Source organism: Myotis nattereri, assembly GCF_964212035.1.
Source record: "Myotis nattereri genome assembly, chromosome: 16".
Classification (NCBI taxonomy): Eukaryota; Metazoa; Chordata; class Mammalia; order Chiroptera; family Vespertilionidae; genus Myotis; species Myotis nattereri.
The window spans coordinates 28,963,816-28,991,783 of NC_138091.1; positions in this window are offsets into that span (position 1 = coordinate 28,963,816).

The window sequence follows — 27,968 nt, forward strand, 5'->3', positions numbered from 1 at the left end:
AATGAGGCCGTATCCAAACAAACTCACAGTCGTGCACATCACAGAGAGAACTGTGTTTCCTGGCTCAGGGTCAAGCTGGGGTTTCATCCTTGTGCAAACCGACCTGACCACTCAGGACATGCTCCAGACTGTGTAAGAGCTCATGTGTGTTCCGTTGAAACACTATGCCAGGTCTATCCCTTCAAGTGTTCATAGTGGATCGTGATCTTGAGAACCGGACAGGCTTAAATATGCACACGTATATATTTTTTTTGCCTGACAGGTTTGTCACCATATTTTAAAAAATGTAATTTCCCATCACGAAACTAACACCATATAAACAGAAAGTTATTGAGTTAAATAAGAGAAAGTCAGTGCAATGGAAATATCAATCAAAGGTTTTGCCTGGGGCAGTGCCATTATATGCCACTCTAAAATTTGTTTAGCAAACATATTTAGAAATGCCTAATCTAAACTACTAATGGAATGGCTAATTGAGAAGACTCTCAGGAGATATATTGAACTGTAATGTAAAATCACAGTCTCATGTTAGCACCATATACACATGGCTTTAAAGTCATGAGACTGTTTCCCCAGAGGCACAAGAGAAAAGTAGTCTCACAAATTTAAATATGTTTCCACTGATTCCAGAGAGAGGAAGGGAGGGGGGAAGAGAGATGGGAACACCAATGATAAGAGAGAATCATTGATAGGCCGCCTCCTGCATGCGCCCCACCGGGGATTAAGCCCAAAACCTGGGCATGTGCCCTGATCCGGAATTAAATGGAGACCTTCTCATTCATAGGTCGATGCTCAACCACTGAACCCAGGTAATTCTCACAAATTTACATAGACATATAAGTAAGTAGCTGGACCACAAGAGGTGACTGTGTCATTGTCAAAAACAACACTTAATTTTACATGGTTTCAGGCTTTCTGAAAAATGCCATAATATGAGACCTACCACAATGCAACACAATACAAAGCCTGGTGCTTTCAACATTTTCATTTTAATCTTCACAAAATCCTGCAAATTAAAAACCAGCGTGCTCCTGTGTTCTCCGATGACAATACCGAGGTTCAGAGAGTTCCACAGGCCAGCCTGCTGTGGCACCGTTGCTCATCAGCGGAGTCTGCAGTCTGGCAGTCAGATGCAGCCGCCACAGACTCCTCCTTGAATTTTTTTCCCTGTGCCCTCCAGACCTGGGCAGTGGGAAGAAATCGCGCCATTCCCTTTGGGGAGACAGAATGATGATTTATTCTCTTTGGGTTCCAATTGTAAAAGTGTTGCACCGCGTCTTCGGGAACCTGGAGACCTAGTAGCAGAATTCCCAAATGGAGCCTTTCGGCCCAGGAGCTGCTTCCCCTGCTCTCCTTCTGTTTACTTAGGGAAGGCATTTCTCAGCATATTTGCTGACTGCTCTTTCTGAGAGAAGACACTTAACAAGGAAGTAATGGCCCCATGGGTGAAAAATCATAAAATGAAATGCCCCAAGGCATGTACATTTTATTACATTAAATTAAAAACACATCATCTACTATCAGCCAACCAGTAAACAAAGAATAAGCGAGCAAGAAGAATGCTAAGCAGATATTTTTATTAAGAAAATCATTTTTATTGTTTTCTATACTGTTCATAAAAGTAATAAATGTTTATTATAGAAATTTGCATAATATAGAGAATCCACACAGTTGCATGAAACTCACCTAAAATATTAGCTAGAAGTAAGCATTATTTTAACTTTTCAGATTTCTTCAAATAACTTTTCAAAAACCTTAGATTACATGGTATGTGCTGCTTTATTTTTTTAATTAATATACATTGAGAAATTTTTCTTTTATTATATATTCTATAGAATTATTTCTAACATTTGACTATGAATGTATTTGTATATGTATAATGTGATGTACCAATTCCTTATTATTAGTCATTTCTATGACAAATATTTCATGAAATTAATGCTGTGATAAACAATTTTCTACATCCATGTTAAAAGAAGAATTTTTTGGTCAAATGTCTAAGTACTTTAAAAAATATATATAATCCTTACACAAGGATATGTTTATTGATTTTTTAGAGAGAAAGGAAGGGAGAGAGAGAGAGAGAGAGAGAGAGAGAGAGAGAGAGAGAGAGAGAGAGAGAGAAACATCAGTCATCGTTGCCTCTTCTATGAGCCATGACTGGGGATTGAAAACACTCAACCTAGGTATGTGCCCTGACCTGGAATTGAACCAATGACCTTTTGGTATATGGGCCAATGCTTCAAACAACTGAGCAACCTGGTCATGGCCTAAATGCCTTTTTAAAGAGTTGTGACACATGCTATCAGATACATAAGACCTCCTAAATTTGACCCACTAAGTGTCTGCTGCATGCATGAGTATGTTTATCTAAAACCTTTCTAGTGTTATGTATTTCCCTTAAAAATAGTCTGGAGAAGGTGACAGCTGAATATTTTATTTCAGATCTTAAACACTTTATATACACTTAACAGTGAGCCTGATTATTACGTATATTTCTGTATATACACATGCATTTTTATTGGGCATTTTATAATTCTCCATTTGAAATTTTTTTTCCTCATAGGAATGTTTATTATTTTATATTGATGCCAAAAGATATTTACCTATTAGGACTAACACTCCTTAGGTTGTCACTATATTGCAAATATTTTCTCCAAAATGTTTTTTGTATTTTATTTGCTTTTTTATATATTAATGCATGGTTTTCTCCCTTGCTTTAAATCTTAAAAGGTCTTCTTTACACATCTGAGCACACAAATATCCAGACAAGTGGGAAAATATTACAATATGTTTGTGTCCATATTATTGACTTAAAGTTGTGCATCATATTCCCTAATTATCCTTTTAATGTATGTAAAATCTACAGTGGTTTTGCCTCTCTTATCCCTATAATTGATAGCTTGTACTCTTATTTTCTGATCAGTCGGTCTTTGGGGTTTCATCAGTTTTATTAATTTTGTCAGAGATTAACTATAGTTATAAAGCAAGCGCTAGGAGAAATATTAATGGGTCAATAACACATATGTAATAGAGTGCTCAAAAGGAACCATATACAAAACAACACAAGTCTATAAAAATTGCTCAGGTTTGTTTTAAAAGTAAATACCTGCTCAACAGTGTTAAGATTGTTAAAGAATAGTGCGTATACTGTTTTGTTTTGTTTTGAAGCACCTGTCCTTTACGTAAAGGAAGGGGAAAAGACTTGGGGATAAGAATATTTTCAGAGTCCAGAACCAGGGCATCTGAGCTATAAGGCTACTATTTATTTAGCATCATGTAGATCATTCAGGTGTAGTAATAATTCCAAAAGACATTCACAGACAGCTTAGCTAACTCTACTCGTTGAAATAAAAAAATCATTAAATCATTGTTACCTCTAATAATCATTAAAGATATTCTGTGGAAGAGTTTAGAACATATTTTCCTTGAAGAAAAAATAATAAAAAAGAATGTCAACATATTGTAAAAGTGTAAATTAGGACATCTCCTTTGAAATAAACATTTTGTCAGTCTGTGATTCAAGCCAGTATTAATACTTTGATCTGACAATTCTCAGTCTGGGAATCTTTCCGGAGGAAACAAACTGAAATGAAGGAAAATCTTTATGCCAAAAAAAAATACGTTTATTGTAGCAACATTGTTTTTTAATTGTGAAAATTCAACAACTCTTTGCCAATTAAGCTTGGCTCATGCAATCATTTGAGGATAATCTAATCATTGAAATGTTTACCAAGACCATGTAATAACTTTGAAAACGCTTATGAAATCATGTTAAGAAGGATTGTAACAGTCAATTAGAATTCTTAATTAGCTAATGCAGATAAAGGTTAACAGCAAGTCGACATATTAATGGTGCCCCTCTATGAAGAAGATTGGAATGCTAGAAGACAAAACAGGGTTACAGAGACTGAAATCTAAATGGGTCCGCAAGTGCTACCTGAGACGCATTATGTTATACTTCACTTTCTTAAATAAGGGACAGGACGTCTCTTTTCTTCAACCTCCTCAACTTTGTAAATGAGGGGTTATATCATAAGAGTAATGTTTTATTAAATGAGTTAATGTGTTTGTAGCATTTAGAACAGTGCTTGAAGCAAAATAACTTGGGTGACAGATGATGTATATTTCTGTAGTGTATTTTCTATATTTTTAATTAGTCATATTTTGTGACGGAATCATAAAAGGCAACCAGCAGTGACTCACTTATCAAAAATTCCTGCGCCTTATTTTCTGTTTTCAGATCAGTGCCTATGGGGAAAAGGCTAGAGAATTTCATTTTCTAAAGTTAGCTCCAGTGGCAAGAGGGTTTGCAAATTTCATGCTCAACTTGACAGAATTGCTGAATGAGTCCTTCACTACTTGTGTGGTGCCCTTACTCTCTCCACCAGCGACTGCTATGTTAGCAAACAAAACAGAAGCAAACATTTACAGATTGACTTATGCCAATTACTGGTTTTCCTGATGAATAAACTTCAAAACAATATTGATAAAAAGCTAGGAAAACAAATTTAAATTGCTTGGGTTCTGTATAGTTTATCACAAACGATTTTTAACATATTTAACAACTAAGAGCAAGTTTGCTATAGAGTGAAGTGCACTATCACTGAAAAATTTCGCTTGGCCAAATCCTAAAGCAAGATGCATATTTTTAATGAATTGGTCAGAAGATGATAATATTTAGAAATAGGCATACATGGAAAGTTTGTGTGGGAGATAAAAGAAACTCTTTCAAAAGACTGAGAATACAATGCCTATCGTTGGAATGGACTTTTACAGAGTAATCAGCCCCCTTCTCCGAAAATGCCCATGGTAACCAATACTTGGTAGTCTTTCTTAACAACCAGTGGCTATGTTCACACGGAAATCCTCTGCTGTGTTTAAATCCTCCATTTAAACACTTCCAATACCTTTTATGTATGAACTTGGTGGGAGAGTATATATAACAACAATTCTACAGTTGTGCTTGTTTCTAACAACGTATCCTTTCAAAGATGTGGTGTCTGCTGTGTGTGTGTGTGTGTGTGTGTGTGTGTGCATTTATGTGTGTATGCAGTACACTAGTTTTGTGCTACTCTTTATCTACTGCTTACAAAACTTTCAGTAGCAATAAACCTAATATATGCTTGATGGATTGATGGAAATTCTGTAAGAAATTACTTATTTTGTAACTAAAATTGAAATGTAATCACTAGTATTCTGATAGTTTTTAATCAGAAGTTATTCATGAGGAATGGTGATAAAGGAAGACCGCCATGACAAAAAGAGACACGCCTTGCCCATCTCTAGCCTGGTGAGAGCCGAGGCAGGAAAGTATCAGCTCTATGAAATGGATTATATGTTTTTTGTGTTTTTTTTCATTTGAGAGGAAGAGCAGCTGGGGACTTCCTTGCCCCACATAATTCAGAGCAAAACCTATCTTAACCCCTCCCCTCAGAAATCTGTACGCAGTGCCTTTAACTCAACAGAGGCCAGGCTGCCTAGGCAAGTCCACGCTCTGGCAGGCGGCAGTGTCAGAGTGCCAGGGGTTGACAAGAAGTCCCAGGGGACGCTTTTCATTTGAAAGGCAGGTGGCAACGCTGCTGTCCCAGCAAGGATCTGTCAGTCACAGGCACAGCCAAGCCACAGTTGCACTCACATAGGCTTAGATTTCAGCTATTGCTGTATCTTCACACCACCTATATTCCTCTTCACTATACCTGTTAATGGAGCAAGTGTCTAAGTGAGGGATTCTAAATTTCCTCTCCCTACCCCCACTCCCCCACCACCGCTTTTGCCTGAAGCATCCATTATTCACAGGCAAAGAAATACATCACTGTTTTGTTTTGTTTTGTTTTTTACTTCTGGCTTTATACTGGGGCCTGTACTACAGTTTTTGTTATTGTACGTCTATAGTTGACTTCGCAGCAATCTTCAGGACCGTCCTATCTATGGTCACTGTCTTCTCTGCTGGAAGGTGTTACGGTTCTGTGGGCAACACTGGAAAATGTTAGGTATGAACCGTGTTGTCTGAGCCAGGGACACATATAAATAATACATTAAGTGTATTGACAGTAATTAGAATAAGAGGGAGCTTGGTGTTAGGGAGGAAAGGAACAGAGAAGGAATGGTTGCGTCCATATCGTGCAGGTCAGGGGTGGAGGAAGGAATAAAGTAAATATGTGGCCAGGTTCCCAGCTGTGCTCCCAAGTCAGTGATGGAGGAAAAGCCGGGCTGAGGGAGCCTGGGCAGAAGCAGAAGGGAGTAAGAGACAGGCTGAGGTTGCTGAGAGAATCGGAGGAAAGCAGCCGGCCGGCCGGAGTAACCTGATTTCTCCTGGAGAGAATGTGTCATGGGCACCACTAAGGTTGAAGGCGAAGTGCACGGGGGTGGGAGTTTGAGAAATACCACCAGAGTGCATGTGGGACTTTTCCTAGAATTCCATAGTGCGGACCCAGTAAACATCTTTAAGTCTTTGTAAATGAACATAAAAAATTCCAACTCAGTCAACGTATTCCTCACTCTAGTGGCAACCTGATGGTGGAATTGCATAGCAGTGGTCTCAAAGACCTTTGAAGACATATTATTATTATATTTTATGAGCAGGTATCTCTGGCATATATACGTGTATATTTATATATTATGTATATGTTCTATTAAATACTATATTAGTATTCTAAAATATACAAATTGTATATGTTGAAGGATGAAGCATCCTAGATAATAAAAGCTCAGTGACCGAATGGCTGGACAACCAGAACGACCAGTCGACCAGTTGCTATGATGCCCACTGACCACCACGGGGCAGACACTCAACGCAGGAGCTGCCCCCGGGTGGTCAGTGACCTCCCACAGTGGGGAGTGCCGCTCTGCTGACTGGGATGTGTGGCTGCTCCCCCAGTGGGCCAATCCCCATAGGCCACTGCCCCCACCAGTGCACAAATCCCATGCACTGGGCCTCTAGTATATAAATATATGTGCATATATTTCTATTTTTTCTCATCCCATTTTGAAGACCACTAAATCAATTTTTCCTTGATTTCAATCTAAATTACTTTCAAATCCATTATCTCTGATGCCCACTGGAGTAGGTAAGGCCATTGATATTATTTCTCTGTGCCAGATGAGACAACAGAGATGAAGGCAACTTAAACGTGATTCACCTCAATTTCTATAAATAGATTTAACTTGCTCATTCATATTAGCAGTAGGAATTTATAAGTTCCATAATAGAAGTCAGCATGCCAAATCTGCAATTTCTACAGGGTATCTCACACTTGCCTGTGCATTTGTATCTCCTTCCTTTCACTTTCTGGGAAGCTCTCACTCCACACTTAGCTCTATAGATCAAAGACACAGGCAAACTGACTTTGCTATTCAAGCTAACTCCAGGCCTCTGCCCTCTGGTTTCCCACACTGTATCAAAAGGTTGTCAGCTCGGGCTGGTGTGGCTCAGTTAGTTGAACATCATCCTATGCACTGAAAGGTCGCTGGTTTGATTCTTGATCAGGGCACATGCCCAGGTTGCATGTTCGGTCCCCAGTTGGGGCATGTACAGAAGGAAACCAATCAATTGTTTCTCTCTCTCCCCCTCTCCTTTTCTTTCTTTCTAAAAAAAAAAAATCAATAAAAACATATATTTTTAAAAGGCTGTCAGCTTTTGGCCCTGACAAAAAAGAATAAGGTATTGGACACCTCTCCTATTTCCTATTATACAGAAAAGGATGCTCACAAAACACACTGGCTCAGGATTTCCATTTCACATATTTAGTGCAACCCTTTTTCTTTGTAGTTATTTGGGGATATGTTGAGGTCATGTGTAGCTCGGCCATTTATTATAGAGTTTTTCATACTTTGCCCCAAATGAGTATTGTTTCTCATTACTGTACCCCAAAGCTAATGAATCTGCTTTTGTTTTTTCCAAAGCTTTTCTTGTTTTATTTTTTTTAAAAAATTATTAATCTTTGTTGAAAATATTATAGATGAGCTCCCTCCCCTCCCCCAATTACCCGTTCCCCCCTCTCCTCCCCGCTCCCCAGGTCTTCTCAGTACTATTGTCTGTGTTCATGGGCTATGCATATATGTTCTTTGGCCAATCCTTTCACCTTCTTTCATCCAATCCCCCCATCTCCCTCCCCTCTGATATCTGTCAGTCTGTTCCATGTATCCATGCCTCTGGTTCTGTTTTGTTCATCAGTTTATTTTGTTCATTAGATTCTACATACTAGTGAGATCATATGGTTTTTGTCTTTCTCTGACTGGCTTATTCCTTTTGAAGCACACTTTTTCTTTGCACTTGTTTCAAAATTCCTTTGTGCTAGGACTCCACCGGTTCATTTGGGGAGGCTAATTGTAGACCCCATGGGCCACAACTGAGGAGTGAATAATTACACAGTCTGGATTAAAGTATTTACAAGCAAATACTAATCTGGATCGTCAAAGGAGAACAAAGATGGGGGGAGATGACTAGTGCGTAAAATGCCTCATCTTATATAAAAAAAGGTGACTTCTGGGAAGGAACCTGTTATGTGAAACAGCCTTCAAAGAGAATTTTCTAAGACAGGACTTCATAAAAGAAGGATCCCCCAAACACTTATTGTGCAGAGTGATGTGTATTTCTTATAAAATGTTCTAGTGCATTAACTTTTTCTTTACTATTACTCTAAAAATGCTGAACTCCTGAGTGTCGGTGCGATAAATCTTCAACAGCAAGAAGGAATATCAGTCAATAAATACTTAACAACAGTATAAATTATGTAAGGTAGAATAAGTGAGTATTGCAGGGAAGAGCATAGACTAATGGGCCTTCTTACAAAATGCTATAAAGACTAAACATCCTAAATCTTTAAAGTAGGGCTGCATTACCTGAGAGAGATAATCCTTACAACATAATCATCTTATATTTTGGGAATGATTTTTTAAAAGCCCATGGGTGATATATGTGAAAATCTGCCAGTTAAAAAAAAAAAAATTCTGGTAACTAAAAGTTACTGGTAGTCAAAATGCCCTTAGGTAGATAACCTGTACTATACTCTTTAATCAGAATTTGGTTTGAAAATTGTAAAGCATTTTGGATAAACTCCATAAGACTATTAATGAGAGCTTAGGTCTTATCTACTCTTTGTCATATCTCTACTGAGTTTTACTATATTATAATTTATTCATTTGTTTTTTAATGCTGAGATTTAATTTACTGAACAAAGGTTGCTAATTGTTTCCTAGAACCATTATTCTCAGTGCTTTGTTTGAATAAACAGAACATCGCAGAGACAGAATTGTAGTTCAATAACGGATTTCAAAGAAAGTTACGTTCTAGATTAGTGTCCAGTTATGCCTGTTCAATATGGGTTTGGCCCTGCCCAGTGTGGCTGGGTTGGCTGGAGCGTTGTCCAGTGCACCAGGAGGCGGCGGGTTCAATTCCCGGTCAGGGCGCATTACCCAACTTGTGGGGTCCATTCCAGGTCAGGGCGGGTGCTGAAAGCAGCTGATTAATGGATTGATGTTTCTTTCTCAACAGCAAGAAGAATATCAGTCAATAACAATGTTTCTCTTTCTCTCTCTCCCCCTTCTTCTCTCTAAAAAATCAATTTAAAAAATTCTTTAACTATGGGCTTATGTGTTTTCTATATTTACTCCTGATACCTGACAAATGATCAACTCTGGACAGAAGCATCGGGCCCCTTCTGCGGCTCGGTTTCCTAACGTGGAAAGGCCCCGCGGAGCACTTCAAACCGCTTAGGCTCGGCAGTTTCTTAGGCAGCCCCTGGGCGAGAGCCAGAAAGAAACAGGCATGAAAAAGACAAGAAACCAAACACCAAAGTGATACATTGTCTTTAAATTGCAGTGCTCCCACCCTTCCCATGATTCATTTTAAATGGTCAGAGCAGAGCTTGCCTTTGAAGAAAACTTACTTGGGAAACCTGCTGCATGCACTGATCGCATTTTACAGGTGGCTTTCATCCGCCACTTTACTGTGGGTAAAGGTAGGCGCTGGGTGCCACTGAAGGTATAGTCTAAGGCAGAGAGCATACTGGCAGCCTCTCTGCCATGTCTTCCTATCCACCCAGAGTCTGAATCCAGCACGAGGAAAGGAAACATCAAAAACCCCATGAGCAAGCAGATTGGTAGATAATTTTGGCATAAATGAGCCAGTAAAACAAACTCGGGTTCTTTATCAACCCCCAAGTTAGCATTGTGTGTGAGTTCATTTCCCTTGGCCACTTTATTCAAGTTTAGGTCTGTATCCAAATTGGACCCAACACTCGACAGAAGACTAATGATATGTTAATATATACCGGGAATTAGCCAACCAATGCCCAAGGGCCAAATCCAGCCTGTAGCCTGTTTTTATAAATAGAATGTTACCGGAGCACAAGCAGGCCTGCTTGTGGAGGCATTGTCTATGGCGTCTTTTACTCTACAACGGTTGGTTGGGGTTGAGTTGTTGCCACAGAGACTGTGCGATCTCTGAGGCTACAATATTGCCTCCCTGCAACTCCGACCAAAATGTTTGCACGCCCTTAATATGTACTGATTAAGATTGTGCATAGGTTGCTAAGGATGAGAAGAATTTACGTGATTATGCTGCTGTACAACCACGGTTGACCAAAGAGAAAACTTAGGCTCAGAAAGATGCTAATTTGCTCAAAAGCACAAAGGTAACCCAAACTAATCCAGGACGAACAGCCAGATCCTACCGCCTGATCCGTTAGCCCTTGCACCCTGACTTAGTACAGAGTGAGCCAGGCTTCCCACATAACCAATTGCGGAGGGTTTTGACAGGATGGTTAGCAATCACGGGAGAGCTCATGTAAACAAATGTTCGTACAAAGTGTTCACACTCAGCATGGGCACTGAACATTTAATTACAGTAATTTCCTCAGATCTATTTAAACCTTTCCCCCTCTTTCCTCTAAACAGTCACTCCCTTTTACCTTTGTTCTATATTGTCTATATATTTTATTATAAATTTCCCAATATATTTTGGGGGGAGGAATTCTGGGAGGCATATATTATAAGGTAAAATAATTCTCAGTGTAGATCAAATAATAGAGGATGGTTTCTGAGCCTCTTCATGCCAAGTTTCTGCTGCCACCCTCAGAAATATTTCAATCAAAAACTCTCTTCAAAGTACTGTTGGAAAAAGCTGTGATTTCATAGCTTACAGTTTTGCCTTTTCAAATGGGTGTGCTTATCTCCTTGAACTCCCAGAATATGTTTCGGTAGTTCCTTTGTAAAGCATTCCAATAATCATCACTGATTTATGCAGCTGTTATCTTCATGGCTGTATATATAAAGATTTTTTAAAATTGTATACTCTTAGCCCTAACCGGTTTGGCTCAGTGGATAGAGTGTTGGCCATGTGGTCTGAAGAGTCCCAGGTTCAATTCCGGTCAAGGGCACATGCCTGGGTTGCAGGCTCTATCCCCATTAGGGGGTGTGCAGAAGGCATCAGATCAATGATTCTCTCATCATTGATGTTTCTATCTCTCTCTCCATCACCCTTCCTCTATAAAATCAATAAAAATATATTTTTCAAAAAATTGTATACTCTTAGGTTAACCTCAAGAGTGAGTTAGATATGTGTTAGGAGCTGAGTGAACAGGTGACGAAGAAATAGCACAGGTTGTAAGTAGTATTGTATTGTATATATGTACCACATCTTGTGTAACCAATCACCTATCAAAGGACACTGGTTATTTCTTGGCCACTGTGAATAATGCTGCAATGAACATAGGGATGCATATAGTTTTTAGAACAAATGTTTTCAAATTTTGGGGGTAGACGCTCAGAAGAGGGGTTACTGGGTCATATGGTAAGCCTATTCTTAATTTTTTGAGAAACTTCTCCCAAGAAGTCATACAAATGGCCAAAGATGTAAGCAAATATGTTCAATTTTATTAGCTATTAGGGATATGAAAATCAAAACTACAATGAGATATCACCTCAAACATGTAAGAATGGTTATTATCAACAAAGACAAGTAATTACAAGTGTTAGAAAGGTTATGGAGAAAAAGGAAACTTCATTCACTGCTGACTTCATTCACTGCTGGTGGAAATGTAAACTGGTATAGCCATTTTATTTAATTTATTTTTGTTGTTGGCAGTATTACATATGTACCCACCCCACTTTGCCCATCTCCATCCAGCCCCCACCCTCCCTTCCCTCTGGCCATCACCACACTTGTTGTCTGTGTCTATGGGTTATGTATACATGTTCTTGGGCTAATCCCTTCACCTTCTTTCATCCAGTCCCCCCACCTGCCTCCTCTCTCAGAGCTGTTAATCTGTTCCATGCCTCTGTTCCTAAAATTTCCTTTTATCATTGAATGTTTCATCCATATAAAAGGATATGTTCTTCATTTGTATCTTTCTCTTTCCTAGCAAAGAGATTATCTGATTTTTTTGTTATTATTACCCTTTTTAAGTTATAATTTTTCTATATATGTGTGTATCTCTATCAACATATTAAAAGTTCTGCATGCTTTCAATTTTACATTGATGACAGCATACTATATGTATTCTACTCTGTGTTATTTCCTCATTCATTATGACCAAGCATCAAGACACCCAAGTCAAAATTCTGGACATCATCTTGAGTCCCTTCCACAGGGTGGAGCTAAAGTAGGTTTACAATTGTTTGTATGGAAAATAATACAATAATTAACAAATAATAACACAAGAATAAACTCTGTTTCATATACTCACAACTGTAGACCTACTTTTGCCGTACCTTGTAATTTGAGATTCGATCATGTTGAAACTGTAATCATTTTCACTATTATATGTTATTGAAATAATATACATTATTAATTTTCTTGTAGCTAAACCCTTTGATTTTCTCCTTTTTTTATATAAACAGTGCTGCTATGTATGTCTTTATGTATGTCAGCTGATACACATGTATAAACATTTATTCAGGTATATAATTAGAACTACAATTGTGAAATCATATGATATGAATACTTTCAACTTTATAAAAGAATTCTAAATTGCATGTTTAAATTAGTTGTACCAATTTTTTTTCTTCCATCAGCATTAACGAAGAGTTTCTTTTATCCATTGGTCTGCCTCCTTACCAACACTCAGTATTCTCTGAATTTTTAATCTTTCTTAATCTATAGCTGCTCTTCCCCTGTCTTAAAGGTGGGTTTTTTTTTTACTACTCACTTTGTAAAAGCACCCTCACAGCATTCATAGGTGATAAAATCCTCTTCCATTGCTACACTTACCACCTACATTTATGTGGCTTAAAGATGCATATTTTCAGCTGAGACTTTTCTGCTCTAAGTTTTATATCTACTTCAAATGGTTTTCTTGAAACCTACACTGACATATTTCACAATTAATGGAATTTCATGGTGTCCAAAAGTGCAATCATCTATCTCCCCAGAACTGTTCTTCCTCTGATCCCTCACCCAGTAAATTAAACCACCAAGCATCGAGGCACCCAAGTCAAAATTCTGGACATCATCTCTCAAGTCCCTTCCCTCCTTGACCAAATCCATGCACTCAGTCACCAAGTGCTGTTTGTTTCAGCTCTTACTGATTTCTCTAATCCACTTACTTCTCTATATCCCTGTGGAAAATGCTTTACTTCCAGACTTAAATAACTTCTGGACATCAGACAATCATCATCAAAACAGTGCAGGGGGACATTCTGGTAGAGACCTGTCCTATTCACCTCCCAGTGTGGAAAAAACATCTCATTCCTGTTATATGAAAGGCCTAAGAAATCATCCATTAAATTAACTATAGTATAGCTTGATTAATTTGATAACATTTAAAAAAATCACAGTAGATTCATAAAAATAACAAAATTGAAGTGAAGAACAACCCTGCCTCTCTTGGAGTAACATGCATGAGGATAGCACTTTCATAGTAGCATCTCTAACCAGCTAGTGTCTTGCCCTCACTTCCTTGTTTACACTACAGATGCTTGCACAGGTTTGCAAACTTAAGTTTATGTGTTCCTTACTCTATTTTGATTGTTCAACATTTTGGCTGTGTTTACTTTTTTTGATTAGCAAAATATGATCAATTACAATTTATTTAAAAACAAAAGTATCTTTCCTGAAATCTTTCTGGCATGCTCTCTGTAATTATACCTCCCTAACAGCCTGAAACCACTGGTTATCTATCTTCTTGTTCCTTTACTACAATTCTTTTACTCTCCCTCATTCTTCTTCACATTCTACAAAGAAATGTTTGAATACAATTTATCTTCCCACATATGTCTGTTTTCAGAGAGAAAATGTACTAATCATACAAGAATAGTCTTGTCTTCATATAAATGAATAATTTATAGTATGTTCTCTCAATACATTATTCATTGAGATTTGATGTATACATTAGTCTTGTTGAGTTGTTTTATATATAGGTATGTATTTATATATAAAACAATATATGAACATATAAAAACAATGCATACAAATATCCTATATAATAAAAGGCTAATCTGCAAATAGACTGAATGGCGGAACAACTGGACCAACCAAATAACCGGTCGCTATGACATGCGCTGGCCACCAGGGGCATGTGTGGAACATGGCGGGCGTCGGTCATGGCGGGATGGTGGAGCAGGTGAGTGGGGGGGCACCAGACCAAGGCGGGGAGCCAGTTGCTGCCATCGAGGCGAGCCTCTGGTGGTTATTGAAAAATCTTTGCTCCTGTGTGCCAAGGTCCTGCCCCGTGCTCACACCTGCTGCCAATGCCAGCCCCACTTGCACCACTGCTGGCGCTGGAGCCGCCCCTCACACCCACTGCCAGCTCTGGCCCCGCTCGCACCCACAACTGGTGCCAGAGCCGCTTCTCGCACCCACTGCCGGTGCCTGGCACTGGTCCTGATTGCTTGGCACCATCAGCAGGTACGAGCAGCAGCTGCCAGCCCTGATTGCCCCTGAGGGCTTCTCCACCTTCCCCTGCTTCTGAGGGGCTTTGGGGCAGCAGCCACTGCTCTCACCCACTGAAGGTGCCGGCCCCGCTCGCACCCTCTGCTGGTGTCGGCCCCAATCTCTCCGCACCTTCAGTGGGTGTGAGCGGTGCCAGTGCCCTCAGTGCATGAGAGCAGCAGTGGGAGCCCCTGTGCCTACCACAGCCTCGTGGCCCACAGTTCCTTTCAAGGTGCATGAATTTGTGCACTGGGCCCCTAGTATTACTACATATGAACACGCACACACACTTGTACTCACACACAAAGTCCTGAGAAACAGATGGATCCATTCATCCCTCTAACTATTATGCTAATTATATTACTTAGGGCATACAACACTTAGCTATTTTGACAAACAAATCCCCAAATATTAGTGACTTAATCCAACTGAAGTTCATTTCTTGATTATGCAAAATCACATGGATTATTCAACAGATGGCACCACCTCCTTCTATATATTGTGGTTCTGACGTCACCAAGAGCTCCAGTGACTTCCACTGCATCAACCCAATTCATTGGGAGAAGGGGTATGAGAGTGTGAATAACTGCAGGTGATGATTTTGATTTTAATTTATTTTTGAATCAGCCAAGAGCAGAAATGACAGACATGAACTCCACCATCATTTTGTCAAAAAGCTGCATGCGAAGCTGGCAAATGTTATCAAGTGAGTGTCAAGGTGGAAAGGGGACTGAGTCTGGGGGACAACTAGCCAGTCTCTGCCATGGTGGAAAAGCAGTGGGTTGGACTCTTGATTGTATTAAATCATCTATCCCAGTGATGGCGAACCTTTTGAGCTCGGCGTGTCAGCATTTTGAAAAACCCTAACTTAACTCTGGTGCCATGTCACATATAGAAAAGTTTTGATGTTTACAACCATAGGAAAACAAAGACTTATATTTTTGATATTTATTTTATATATTTAAATGCCATTTAACAAAGAAAAATCAACCAAAAAAGATGATTTCGTGTGTCACCTCTGACACGCGTGTCATAGGTTCGCCATCACTGACCTATCCCATCCATTCTTGGAGCACAATCTCCATTGAAACCACAATATAGTTATGTACCCCTGGCACTTGGATACTATCTTTATAAACCCAATATTTCCTTGAAGGAAGAGAGCACATTACTCAGTGAGTTTGCATTCATCCTGCTTTCACATCATTATGTATAGTCTTGGCTGAAGAGTAGTCACTAATTGTTTGCTCAGTTGTATTTTAAAGATTGCATAATGGAATGTATTCTTTTCTGAGTTACCTACTTAGAAAATATTTTTATATGTTGGTATTTGTATCCATATGGTGGTGTCTAGCTAGAAAAGCAGAAAAAGATTAATAATTCAAACCTTAAAAAAGGACTAGAAAAAAAAAACTGGTAGAAGACTGAATTATTCAACTATTTTTCAGGTTGGTTTCCACAATGATCAGATTCACAAGATTTTGCAATTTCCTTTTCCATATATTGACACTATCTAACTCACTCAATTTTGGCTCACCAAATGTTCACATATGTATAGAATAACACTTTATAGGTTATTAGAATTGTAAGTAATTGAGATAATTTGGATTGATTATAATTGTAATATCTACCCAGTGAATCTGTTCTGAGAATAACACATGTTTTCAATAAATCATGCCACAAACCTCAATGTGGTATAAATAAATCAATGAATTTTTTAGTGTTTCATAAAGTTTTTTTCTCTCGCCAAACTATTTTCTTAAGAAATATGCCTTCCAATGTTTCTTCCATACTTCCACGAGAGAGTTCTACCTAATATATAAATTAGTGGCTCCATCTGATTACAAAATAATAGACCTTTATAACCCTGCCCCCTGATAGTCTATACCTTGCATGGCATAATATAATGGTATTGAGTTACAGAACAGGATAATATGTTGAATCTTTCTGCTATTCTCTTTATTTAAAATTCCTTTTCCCCTTGAGTGAGTTTCCAATTCCTACCAATCTTTCATAGCGGGGTTGCCCCCTTCCCAATGAAGCTTTCTCTTATGCCCCTCCTCCCATTGGATGAATATATTTCCTTCATGTATGTTCCCTATGCAATGTATCATTTTCTTTTGGATATTACTTTGTAAAGTATCTCACTATTCTCCTAGATTATAAGATCTTAGAATATCATTAATTTATTATATGTTATCCATGATGACATTCCTAATACAAAGTAGGTGCTCAGTTAATATTATTTGTTGAATTGAACGTAGCTAATAACACATAATGTATGATAGGATAGAGAAGCACTGTCAAATATTAGAAAGACTATTGAAATCTATATTTGATATATATAAATAATGCAGAGATCCATATACCTATTGCTTAAAAACATTAGTGGTCATAATTTGGATTCTGGCTTCCAATAATCAACAGCAGTTCTTAAGCAAAACTAATTGTTGTACCGGGTTTCCCTGGTAAAAATTTGCTCTAGGTTTGAAACTATAATAGTTAAAATTCCTCCTCTCTAATCACTAAGAGTTGACCTGGCTTTTCATTTTATTTTTAATATGTTTTTATTAAATTCAGAGAGAGAAATGGAGAGGGGGAGAGAGATAGAAACATCAACGATTAGAATGAATCATGTATTGGCTGCCATCTGCAGATCCACACTGGGGATTGAGCCCACAACCTGGGCCTGTGCTCTGACCAGGAATGGAACCATGACCTCCTGGTTCATAAGTGGACGCTCAACTACTGACCTACACTGGACTGGTCTTTCATTATAGAATGTCAGGAAAGAAAAAAAAATGATCTGCTACAGCCAAGACACATTGTATAAAATAGGCAGAAAGGTAGATGCCTGACATCTCTTATTCTTTGGAAAGAGGCATATAATATTGATACACATATGTACATAGAACTACTTTGCAGATACATTGCTTTTAGAAGGTGTCAAGTTATTTAGCAATTGCTACTGTCTTAGCCACAATAGTCTAGTTGTGTTGTGGTAACAAATTAACTCTAGGACATCTGTGACTTCACACAGGAAGTGTAGGTATTTCTTATCCATGTGAAGTGTCCAACTCACATTTGCTGAGTATTTGCTCTGCACAGCCCCTCAGAGGCACAGGCTGACTTTTCAATTCCTACCAATCTTTTATATTCTACCAAAGCAGATGCTCTGACTGCTGAAATGGGGGGCGGGGGGGGGGGGAGATCAAACATGGAATTCTCATGCTACTTTCCAATTCTTTGACACAGAAGTGATATCATTACTTTCACTCACAGCCTGTGGCCAGGGCTAGCAAGAGGGAGATAGGGAATCTGGGGCAATAGACGAAACAAATTGGGATCATTACTAGAGCTGCCACAGCTACCCAATAAGATGTCTCGAGCAATAATCTGTGTTGTAGTGGACCTCTTCAGGCAGCAAAGGTTGCTTCCTATGTCCTGTTCTAGGACTATGAGTAATCATGACTCCAGACCATTTCAACATATAATAGGCTCTTTCACTTAAATGTAAGAAAAGATCCATAATAAATCTAAGAGGATAAAAAATATGTCAGCTACTTACTATTAGAGAAAGCAATAGGATAACTAGTTGGAAAGTTAGCATTACTTACCTAGAGGGAAGAGTTGATTTAACAGGTATATTAATGGTCCAGAAAAAGTACTTGGTAGTCTTACTTTTCTGAGCCATGGAATTTTGTAAAGTAAAAAATGTTGCTAAATGGCAAAGGCCATAAAATTCACACACTCTGATGTATTTCGTTCTAGTGTCTGGGTGTATCATTCTCGGCTCTGCCTTTCACCAGATGTGAGAATTTCATAAGGTACCCACGCTCAATTCAAATTAGGTTGGATCACTGACTACCTTCCAAGATTTCTTCACCTCTTTTTCATGTTTTCATATCTATGTCTTTGTACGGTATTCTCCTAACTTCCTCACGTTAATCTTCTAGTTCACTAGTTAAATCTTTAACTCTGTTTAATCTGCCTATAAACATTTTTATTTCAATGACTACATTTTCACATTTAGAAATTCATTGTGTATCTATGTAAAATCTGCCTGCACTTATATTATCGTATACTATTCTCCTGATTTGGTTTCTAGTCCTTCAAATTATACCTGTCAACATTGTAAGCATCCTTCTGCAATAGTCACTTTCAGATCATTTAGCCATTTTCAGTTCTTGTGCTATTTTTGTTTATGTGTGGACTCTTTTTTGTAATAGTTTATTCCCTTATGTGGTCTGTAAATATTTTGTGTGGGTGTACTCCTCTTGGGATTTATCTTCTGTATGGTTGCTACATATCCTGAATTATCAAAACATTTAGACAGAGTGGCTTTTATTTGGTTTCTATTAGAGATCCCAGGAATTTCTTTGGCTCTATCAGATTTCGTTTACTTTTTATTTTGTGGTGCTTGAACCATCTAGGTATTATAAATTTGGTTCCATACCTATATACATGATTGCTTGGGGTTTTTCTGGTTATTTCCCCACCCAAAGCCCAGAAAGAAGAAAAGCTTTCTAACTTTTCTTTGCTGGAATATTAGAATTTTTTTTTTTTTTAGATCATGGGGGTAGGTAGTATTTTGGGGTTCAAGGGTTCTAGTTTTCTGTATAACTTGTTTTTATGGTTAGATCCTTAGAACCTCTTCACATTTCATAGATCCCTATTTTATCATCCTTGCCTATCATTAGGATTTTATTTCTTTATTTCAAGCACCTGGGGTATTGGTCTTTCTTTAATCTGACTTGGGTATGCATTTTCAATATGTTAACAAGCATCTTTTGTGTGTGGGGGGTGAACCATTTGAGGATAGTCTGCCATGTGGCCTGAGCTAAAAATTTGTTTTAGAGAAGAAGTAATTTAGTAATGAGTGGCAATGAGTGCATATATAGAGCATATAATTGTGGATGACAAAAACTATCTCTTTCTATTTCTAGAAAAACAGATCAAAATACTTACCTTGTTTTTAAGTGGTTTATAGATTTGTGCAATATAATTTGTGCAATATGATGTCTCCTGGGTTCTAACTGGAGACATCATAGTCATGTTTTGCATGAAGATCTAAAGGAAAGGCATCTTACATTATCACTCTGACATTTGGAGACCAATTGCACTTACTGGATAAAAAGTAAGATTCATCTAAATAAATATGTCCCTACCTGAATTATTTCCCATCCTCATCATGCTGGACTTTCAGCAGTTGTTGTAAAACAGTTTTTGAGCTTTAGGATTCCTTCAGCAAACAAGTCTGCTGCAGGGAAAACACTAACCTTTCTTGAGGCTACGAGCACATGCCTACTGTGAAGGTCATTGTCTTCTAAGGTAAAAATACATGAGGTGTGACAGAGTGATTAGCTTGATTTTTAATAAATATGCAAGACTGTATTTATTCCAAATGGATTTTTTTCACATCCATTGGATAATTGATTTCTTTAGAGTTTCTTGCCTCTAATTAATGCAAAACTTCGGCTACTGCCATTTCCCCTACACCTTCCTTCACAGTATGGTTGGAGGCATCTAGATGATTTCAGTTATGAGGGTCCTCAGATGCTACAGCACCTCCCCCCCCCACCACCGAAGTAATTAACCTCCTCTCTTTCATTCCTTGTCTTCCCACAGAATGAATCCTACAGGCTCATTCTCTATTTCATTCCCCCTTTTGGGCCCCATCATGATCCCAGCTAGCAAACATCTCTTCATTCCTGTGCACCCACTGTGTGCTTCTTCCCTTCCAGTTCCTGTTGCCTGCAGTAGTGCATTTCATTGTTTGGTTTTCCTGCAGATTTTTTTGTTCAATAGGGAAAACACTTAATTTTTCCCTTTCCTTTTTTGGATTATACTGAAAAAATGGAATAGCAAGCAAGAGCTGCTCCTTATCCATGGTCTTACATGGTCATAGAAAACTACAGTGAAATTGTCATTTTCAGTACTCCCTACTTCTGTATGACTCAGACACTTGTCAGCCGGGGATTGGCTCCAAAGAAATCCAGTTTTCTTAGATTTTCTATCAAAGAGATTCCTGTTAGTTCACTTCTGTTGCATAGCTTTGGCATGTGTGTCAGTGACCACAAAATGGACTCAAGGTGGGACTTCTGTCTTTTATTTTTTTTTTAAAGCACACAGTTTTAAGGTGTGAACTTGATGACTCACTTGTTACAAATACAGTCTAGGAAGGAAAAAATATTAACTTTTCAGTGAAGAAACTTGACAGACCCCACTTTAACAAAGTGATTGATTTCAGCGTCATTAGTAATATGGACATTGGATTCCCCACAATGATATGATAAAAGGGCAAACCACCTCCATGGTATACTTTCCCCAAAGCAGTACACCAGGTATCATCCTGAGGAGGCATTAAACATACTCTAAAAGAGGGTCACTTTATAAAATTACTGATCAGTACTCTTAAAATAGTCAAGGTCATGAAAATCAAGGAAAGACAGAAACTGTCACAGACTGAGGAGGCATGATGACTAAATGCAATATTTCATTCTAGATCAGATCCTGAGCAGAAAATGAGCATTAGTGGGGGGGGGGGAACCTAGGAAAAAGCCAAATAAACTGTTTTGTTTACATATTAGTATTGTACCAGCATTAAACATTTTTAATATTTTGTATTAATTTCTGAGAGGAAGGGAGAGGGAGAGAGAGACAGAAACACCAATGATGAGAGAATCATTGATCTGTACACCCCCTACCGGGGATCAAGCCTACAACCCGGGTATGTGCCCTTGACCGGAATTGCCGGGGTCCAGCCCCAGCAGGTCCAGGGGTTCCCAAAGGCGTAGACGGAGTCGGCGAAGAAGGAAGGACACGGAGACAGTGTTCAGTTGATCAGCAGCCTAGCCAGGATCTCGCACGGAATCAAACCTGGGATCCTTTGGTCTGCAGGCCAATGCTCTACCCACTGAGTCAAACCGGTGAGGGCTAAACACTTCTTAGTGTCAATACATATAACATGATTTTGCATGATGGAAAGCTTAAGGAAAGCTGTATAAAAGTTACTAATGCATTATATTGTCTTTCAATTATCCTGTAAGCCTAAAATTATTTCAAATAAACCTTTGAATATTTGAAATATTTCAGATTTCCCTTTAGAATGTGAAGTTGCTTCTATAATTGAAAAGTCTTATGTGAATGCAGGCTCAGCAGACTCTCCTAGACTTGCTTTTGAGAACTGGACACCTTAGGAGTGATGCATTGTGATTCTAGGATAACCTGTTGTGTTCTGGATAGTTCTCCTGAAGGGGATGCCCTTTGGTTAAGTCAACCATCAAGCATCATCATTTATTGGAAGAGTCTCCTCCTGTGCCTGGTGTCACAGCCAGAAGTTGAATTTCCCCAGTGACATGTTTGGATGGAGAAATTTTCTGAGGAGATAAGCACAGAAAATCTGATGTGTAACTTTGCAAGGCTTTTACATTCTCAGTCAGATATTCACCAGAGGCTGGTTGTCTTGAATTATCTCATTCTAGATTGAAACTGTCAGTCCTTTCATAACACGGAATAGTCCATGCTGAATGTTTAAATTGAACATACAGGGGGAAAAGTGCTCTCATAGGCAGAAACACTGATCAATTCTTGTGACATACCCTGCAGCCCACAGTAATGCAAATGGGGCTGGCTGTCAAGCTTCCCCACGAAATCTGATGGCACCAGCCAATGCCAACAATGCCCTGGTTTTCGGCTTATCCTGTCTTGGCTAGTGAAGTGCAAGAATTGTGATGATGTAGCATTTTCTGCCTTCTGTTCCTCCTAGTTGCTGGAGCATCTTCAGGGAGATAGGTATGTGTATTGTGTTATTTCCTTGCATTTTCTTGGAAGAAAATGTGCTCTTCTTTTTCACTTTAGAGGTCTATTTACTGAAAGAATAAATGTCATCTGGCCGGTGTGGCTCAGTGGTTGCGCATTAACCTATGAACCAGGAGGTCAAGGTTTGATTCCTGGTCAGGGCATTTACCCGAGTTTTGGGCTTGATCCTCAGTGTGGGACATGAGGGAGGCAGTTGATCAAAGATTCTATTTCTCTCTCCCTCTCCTTCCTCTCTGAAATCAATAAAAAATATATTTTAAAAAATAAATGTTATATCCTTTTGATGTTATTTTCCTTTAAAATCAGTCATTCCATGCCTGGAATTGCAGAAGCTGATGAATGTTGTGACTATCTGTATTAGAAACTGAATGACTCTGATGGAATACCTCTTGACATATTGATTTCCCAACCTTTCTAAAGAAACGCCCCCCCTTACCTGTCTCAGGTAAATAGCCACCTTCTACCCCAGTTCATTTGTACCTGGCTGGTCCCCATTCCTCTCTCCCCAGTGTTGAGTGTATGTGATGGCGTGAGGGCGTGACAACCCAGATACCTAATAACAAATGTCTCTTAGGCAAGAATTGAGAAAGGCCATGGGAGTATTCACTGATTCCAGACTTCCCTTACTATAATAACTGCTCCTTTGCCATTCCTATATTCCTTCCATTTTTTTTTCAGGTTATACAAATCTCATACTCTCTACCCTATCATGGTAGACCCATCAACATGATTTTGTTTTTCTGTGCTTCCACCGCTCCATTCAGAGCTGCTTGCCAACTCAGGCAGAAGATGGAACCAATTCTTTCACACCAAGTTGTAAACATAGCTAATGAGTAGGCTGACTATGTTCCAGGTAAATGAGGGGTCTGTTGGTATTAAATGGGGGCAGCAACTAATCGGCGTTCGAGGACAAGAGGCATTGTCCAGGAGACTTGGAGATATGGTCAGGCTACTAGTAAAACTTGATGTGATGCTTTTCTCTAGAGAAAAATAAATTAATAGGACAAGAGCTTAGTTCAAAATAGTCATTTTAATCATTGAATTTCAAATAGCAACTGTATGTATGAGATTTTTGACAACCAAGGGAGTCTTCTAAAAAATGTGTCTATTTTTATCTCCAGCCATACATATTTTTAGATATACTAGTAATATAGTTTATAACATATAAAATAATAGTTGCTTATATATACACTAGAGGCCCGGTGCATGAAATTCACCTGGGCTGCAGCCACAGGCACCCAGGACTGAGGGTGAGTGGTTTATTTCTCTCCTGGGCTGCAGCCTGGCTGGTCCCCATTCCTCTTTTGTGAGCTCATTTGTGTCTGGCTGGTCCCCATTCCTCTTTTGTGAGCTCATTTGTGCCTGGCTGGTCCCCACACCTCTCTCCCCAGTGTTGAATGTATGTGATGGCGTGATGGTGTGACAACCATTTGCATATTAGCTCTTTATTATTAGGTTAGTGCTTTAAATTTCTTAAGTAGTATAATGGCTATTACCTTCCACTACACAAGAACTCTACTGCACTGGTGCAGATTAACATCTCTCCTTTTGCAGAGGAGGACACTGAGTCAAAACTCAAGCCTAGGTTGCCATTTATTGCTCTTTTAGAAATAAAAGCAAACTGCATTCTCCTCTCTGCCACACTCAGTGATGGATATTAAGATGAGACAGTCCCTTCTTTCAACTTGCTTATTGTCTAATGGAAGAGGTGGACAGGCATTACAGATGTGACTCACTTTCATATCCAGTGTGCATTGTATTCAAGCATAACGGCCTACTTCCACTCCACTCTGTTTAAGATGGCTGCCCATAATTTTCAGGGGCTTCATGTAAAATTCTTGGAACTTTTTGACATGGCTGTTTGTTTGGGTTTTTTGTTAACTACTTTGTTATTTCCGGAGAAACTAGGCAAGAGATCCTTTTTGTGGGAAAGAAAGTGTGTTTTTGAATGTGTATGTCTCTAGAGAAAGTGTGACAGCAGTAACTAGAGACTGGTGGACAGGTGAACTGGGAATTAATGCAATGTCTCAGATAGATGGCTCATTACAAAGAGAGTAGCCCGGCCGGTGTGGCTCAGTGGTTGAGCTTCGACCTACGAGTCAGGAGGTCATGGTTTGATTCCCGGTTTGTGGGCTCAGTCCCCAGTGTGGGGTACGCAGGAGGCAATCGATAAATGTTTCCTCTCATCATTGATGTTTATCTCTCTCTCTCCCTCTCCCTTCCTCTTCCTCTCTGAAATCAATGAAATGTATATGTAAAGATGATAAAGGCACACAAAGTTTCAACCTCAGAAGCTTGTGAATAAATACAAGGTAAGTTAAATTAGGTCATAAGGAACTAAAGCCAGTTGGCTCAGGAATGGATGAGAGTATTTTCAAGATAATTTCAAGAAAAGATTTTTTTTTTAATTGGTGCTAAATGCGTTAGCTTTGTTTAAGGTCTTTCACAACTTCTTTATAGCAAACAACCCCTGGAAAGTGTTTAGAATAATATTATGTTTTCATATTCCGAATAAGAATGGTGGTCCAGCATCACCTGGGTGGCCTCACCTGGGAGCATGGTAGAAATGCAGGAGCTCAGGACCAACCCCAGGATTACTAAATCAGAACCTGCAGTTCAGCGATGCATCCCGTGATTCCCGTACACGTCAAACTTTGAGAAAGACTTCCGTGGTAGGATTGTTTATACAACCTTCAGACCATAATTTAAGAGTTCCAAGTTTTCCTAAGAGCTATGCAATTAGACCCTGTCTAGGTCTATATAACACAGTTGTCTGGGTAGGAAGCTGTTTGACTTTCCAGACACAAGAAAGGAAACTCCTCTGAGGGCTTCCTTTGTCTCTGAGCATGGTGGGTAATTGCCACACTTCATTTCAATGGCCACCAAATTGGTCTGACCTAGTAAAGACTGAAGTTCCTCTTCCAAACCTTCACGCCCAGTGGGGGTGGCTGAGGAGGTGATTTGCGGCTCAAGTCTGAGAGGAACATTCCAGCTGTCTTCCTCCTGTTCCTGTGGATTCGCCATGGACAACATATTAACGACACCATGCTTTGGCAGTGCCCTCCTCTAATGCTTGTCATAAAGGAGGTGATGGTGTTTGTGTGTTTGGGGAGGGCAGGGTGCATTTTGTTTCAGTTTTGTTATTTGTTGGAATGAAAAGGATATCCTCTGGGTACCCTGACAGTGTTTAAGGAAATCAGTCAGAGGAAGGGATTGAAAGTCAATGACTTCTTAGGACCTTACAATTGCATGATTCTCCAAAACGCAGCATAGTGGAAAGGGCAGGATTGGGAAATTAGACAGTCTGTGATTTGCTTCTTTATTTTTACCCTCTGAGCGATGTGACTTCTTTCAAGCAAGTTACTTAACATCTACAAATTTCCATTTTCTCATTTATAAGATGGAGGTAATTATACCTAACCTGAAGGAGAGGTGTGAGATGTAAGGAGATTATATATATATATATATATATATATATATATATATATATATATATATATATATATATATCCATCCTAGCGGAATGCCCAGTCCCTGTTTAGCCCTTTATAAATGTTAGACCTCTTCATTTATTGTCATCCTATTTCTCTAAACTGATAAAAGTGTGGAGGAAAAGCCATTTGAGCTGTTTATTTTCTTATGATATCATTTTGGAAAGCACAAACATCCAGGGAAAATAAATTGCATAAGTGGAATGAATATTACCTTTTAAACATAATAATACCATATATTCAAACAACAGCATTAGTATCTTATTAAGCTGGGAGCCCATTATAAAACGATCCTGAAATTCTCCGTTATGAAAATACCTAATATGCTATCTTATGAGGGCCCCAAAGAGCCCAGCCACGTTTGCAGAGTCCACAATGCTTATTTCCAACCCACCATCTGTTCTCAGCCTTCTCTTTCCCAGGCGGGTCCCATGGACAGTGACCCTTTCTCCAGCAGATGCCTCCATCCCCGCCACTCTGCCATACACACATATCACGCTCCAGATTTTATGTTTTCTCATTACTTTTCCTCTCATTACTTAGCCTGTACCCATGCTTAACAGTGTGCTCATTTATAGAGATAATAAGTAGTAAAACAAAATCACTCCTATTAACGGTGATAAATAAAGGACATCTTTACCTGTACCGCAGTGGGTATTGAGTAGCTATGTTAGCAGAGGTGTTTGGAGGTGCTATGTCAGTTCAGTGCAGTGACCTGAAGCTGTCTATATAGGTACAGTGGCAACAGGGTGAGAGATACGGCTTCAAGGGAGGGGACTGGCAGGGAAGCTTCTGGATCACACACCGTTTATGTGCAGAGTGTGCTTATATGACTCATTACTTATTGATGTAACATTTTAAATGCTTTTGCATCTGTAATAATTTTTCCAAATTCTTCACGGTTCTTTTAGATGTGTACTTTTGTCAAATTTGTTTTCTCCATGAAAAATATTCTTTTTCTTTTAAAATATTTTTGTTGATGTTTAGAGAAAGAGAGAGAGGGAGGGAGGGAGGCGGGGGGGGGAGAGAGAGAGAGAGAGAGAGAGAGAGAGAGAGAGAGAGAGAGACATGTAAGTATCGGCTGCCTCCTGCATACCCCCTACTGGGGATCAAGCCCCCAACCCGGCCATATGTCCTGACTGGGAATCGAACCAACAACCTTTCAGTGAATGGGGGAACACCCAAACAACTAAGGCACACTCACCAGGGCAGAAAATATTATCCTTAATGATTATAGAAAATCAGATTGTTTAGTCTTTTTTTTTTTTAAGAGTTGTAAAGTTGAGATACTAAGGACTAAGATATGGTAAACGTTATAGCAGAGTTCATGATTAGAATATACCTATGAGTTTTGTTCACACTTAAAGAAAAATTCCAAGCTAGAATAGGATTAGACCTCAGAAGAGCTCTAAAACCATTTCTGCCCAAACTGGATAGATAAATAAGTTTGTTTCTTCCCTACCAAATATATATCAAAGGACTGCTCCTTAGCCAGTGTGGAGTGGCAATGTAGGCCTTATTCCATATTAAACAACAACTTTATACTTTCCTTATCAGTCTCCATCATTGATCAAGGGAGAAATTATCTTCTAAAATTCCATAGGGAGCTGCTGGTGCCCTTGGTTCTGAAACTGCTCTAGGATGAGAAGTCCCTTTCACTGTTTATGGAATTTGGAAAAAGCCAATATCAGGGAGGCAGCCACAATCATAACTCAATCCCAACCATGTGAAAAGTCCAGGGTTTTGAATTAATACTGTCCTCTCAGCAATGCCCTTCAATCTTC